This window comes from Palaemon carinicauda, chromosome 16 (assembly GCF_036898095.1).
Source record: "Palaemon carinicauda isolate YSFRI2023 chromosome 16, ASM3689809v2, whole genome shotgun sequence".
Classification (NCBI taxonomy): Eukaryota; Metazoa; Arthropoda; class Malacostraca; order Decapoda; family Palaemonidae; genus Palaemon; species Palaemon carinicauda.
This window is the reverse complement of record NC_090740.1, coordinates 96,536,182-96,540,011: the sequence shown is the minus strand read 5'-3', so window position 1 is coordinate 96,540,011 and position 3,830 is coordinate 96,536,182.

Below are 3,830 nucleotides of genomic sequence, written 5' to 3'. Positions count from 1 at the left end.
AATTACTCCTGTTTTGGCCTTCGTAATGCTGGAGCCACGTTTCAACGTCTTATGGATGAGATCTTAGGGGACCTCCTCTTCTGTGTATGTTATGTAGACGACATACTTCTGTTTTCCTCCTCAAAAGAGGAACACTTCCGTTACCTGTGCATCGTGCTTAACCGCCTACAACAAAACGGCCTTGTAGTCATGACCGACAAGTGTACCTTTGGCACCAACGAAGTGCCATTCTTAGGGTACCGCATCACTCCTAAAGAAGTTCATCCCCTCCCTGAGAAGGTAGCAGCCGTTCAGGACTTCCAAGGCCCTCGACCATCGAAGCCAGTGGTCTTCATTGTACGGCTCACCAGCCATTGGCGGCTAGCGATGACCAGATTGGTGGCTCGCAGGAGAGAGAGAGAAATGGAGAGAATTTATCAGCGATCAAAGAAAAATTCCTAAGTACTACATATAGATTTCATCCTTTTGCCGTATCACTCGTCTTTTATTAAGATTGGTAATAAGAATAGGTCCATCTGACTCAAAATATGAAGTCGGAAATATCGATTACTCTGTCAGGGTTGCATGAAATTGGATTCACTTAAAAGATTTAAATACTAAGTGGAGAGCCCTATTTTTCCCTCATACAAAAGAGTCACTGACTTTCGAGTAACCATGCCTGAGTAATCGGGATCTTAATTTTTATTTATTTTGGCCAGATGAAAATGTACAGAATATAGTGACTCCAGCAATTCTTTACTTTTCATATGTTGCAGAGAATTTGACAGAGGGAATATATAATTGCATGGATCTTGGCCAAACATAAGAAATCTTTTACATATAGATGCAGAGATTGTTAAAGCATGTGGTTTTAATAATGAAGATGCAATTTTCAAACAAATCATATCGGGCACAACCATAATGACGAGGACTGAAGAAATGGGTAAACTGTCCGCTTTTTAAGGATTTAACATTGCATTGAACGAAAACACAGATATCTGTGATGCTGAACAGATATGTATTTGGGTACGATTTCCAAAAGAACACTTATTCTGGGAAGAAATATTGTACCTATTACCACTATATGACCAAGCTAGAGGAGAAGACATGTTGACTGCACTATTCAGGTTTTTTTTCTGAAAATAACCCGAAATGGTCTAACATGCAGGTGTCCCCAACATGAGAGGCAAAAAAAAAAAAAAGGAGATTTTGAACTTCAAAATATAATGCAGTTGCTTGTACAGGTGGTAATTCTTTTATTCAAAGACATTGAATCATCGTCAATTTCGTGAACTTCTGGCTGAATATGACGGAGGGTATGGAAATTTAGTGATGCTTAATGAAGTAAGATGTTTACCTCGAGGCAGATTGCTTGAACCATTCTTGAGTCTCCTGCCTCAAATTCGTGAGGTCACTGCAAGCAAAGGAAAAGTTGAACCTGAACTTGAGAATCCTGAATGGATAAGGAAAATTATTGTCTTTCCTAAATTATCTCGCCTGCTACCTGAATGCACTAAAATCAAAGTTACAGGAGAGAGGCGAACAGCAGCCGCAGTGGTATATGGAGTCACAGCATTTCAAAACAAGATCAAATCACTTTTCATACCAGGGAGACAATTCGTGCATTTTCCAAACCTTAGGAAAACAACACTTGGCAATCCCGAGATGTTGCAAAGTTTCAGCTGTTACTTTCAAAAAGGCATAGAAAGAATTGGGAAAGGAGTTTGAGGCAATGAAGAACAAGAACTTATTCACTTTTATTGAGATCCCATTTAATGTGTGTTTCAACCTCAAGTTCTATACCCGCTAAACTTTGCCCCGATTATTCTCCTGTGGGTTCATATCGTTGAGCTGTATGCAAATAAAAGGCGAAAGGAGATTTTAAAATCAAGTGAGAAAAATTTCTGGCATACTGTCACTGATATAAACTACCCAGTTTTGAAGCAGACTGCGCATAAAGTAATTTGCTATTTTGTGAGCACATACTCTACATTTTCAACTGTAAATATTGCGAAGAGGAAACAGAGAAATAGAATAAAAAATAAACATTTGAATATCCTGACAAGAAAGTGAAGAAACACCTTGGTCATTTCAACATTAAATGAAGGTAATACACTCATTTTAACTTTAATATTAGTAAAGCCAAGAATTTTTATATTATTCATTTAATAATAAGGTTGGTTACTAGTTTTATTTTATAAATACGTGTCTTTAGAAACCCACAAAAAATGGAATTTAGCTCCCACACACGAACACATTTCAAATATATATAAATATAAACATAAATATACACACACATACACACGCATATATATATATATATATATATATATATATATATATATATATATATATATATATATATACATATATGTATATATACATATATATATATATATATATATATATATATATATATATATATATATATATATATATATATATATACATATCTCTCTCTCTCTCTTTCTCTCTCTCTCTCTCTCTCTCTCTCTTTATATATATATATATATATATATATATATATATATATATATATATATATATATATATATATATATATATATATATATATATATATATATATATATATATATATATATATATATATATATATATATATATATATATTTATATATATATATATATATATATATATATATATATATATATATATATATATATATATATATATATATATATATATATATATATATATATATATATATATATATATATGGCTTATGTGGCTCACACTCTGGGTATGTCCTAAACTTTTGGCTCTCCTGAAGAAATTGGTGAATACCACTGATCTAAGCTCTGCAGGAATTCTTGGGCATGATCACCTATTATCACCGTTTTCTGCCAGCTATTGCCGCCACTCCTTCTCCCCTCTACGTCTCCCTCAAGGGAAAGCCAAAGGACCTGCAGTGGGATCCCCTTCAAAGAGCAGCCTTCTGCAATGCAAAGAAGGTCCCATCAACCGCTGCGGCTCTTACTTTTCCTATCCCACATGCCCCTCTCCTTCTCTCCACCGATGCTAGTGACGTCGCTATTGGTGCAGTACTCTAGCAGGTGGTCAACATCTGGCCCCCCCAATTGGCCTTCTTCAGCAAAAAAACTGTCCAAGGCAGAATCGGGTTATTCTACCTTCAATCGCGAATTGCTGGCGGTGCACTTGGCTGTCCATTACTTTCGCCATTTCTTAGAAGGAACGCCCTTCGTCATTCGCACAGACCATATGCCTCAGGTGCACGCCTTCACTCGATAGTCTGACGCCTGGTCCGCCCATTAACGCCGACATCTCTCCGCCGTGGCTGAATACAATTGCACCCTTCGATACGTACCTGGGAAAATGAATCCTGCTGCATATGCCCTGTCAAAAAACACGTCGGCTGCCGTTCAACTGGGATTGGATTACAACGACATGGCTGAAGCCCACCGACAGGATCCATAGTATCAAGCATGTAGGACATCCTGCACGTCCCTCCGTTGGGAAGACTTCCCCCTCGAAGACTCCAACCCCACCCTCCTCTGTGACGTCAGTACTACAGGTGTTTGATTTCATTCACGGCCTTTCACATCACTCATGGCTTTCTACTGCACAGCTGCTGGGGACAAAGTTCATTTGGCACGGCATTTCTAAGGATGCTAAGGATTGGGTCAGCACCTGTACTTCTTGCAAAACTTTCAAAGTACATCGACACAGGGATTCAAGAGTGGACACCTTTCCTCAACCTCAGCATCGTTTCACACACATTCATGTCGACGTTGCAAGCCCCCTACTCACATCACAAGGACATCCTTACCTGTTCACCGTCATCGACCGCTCCACTCGTTGGCCTGAAGCC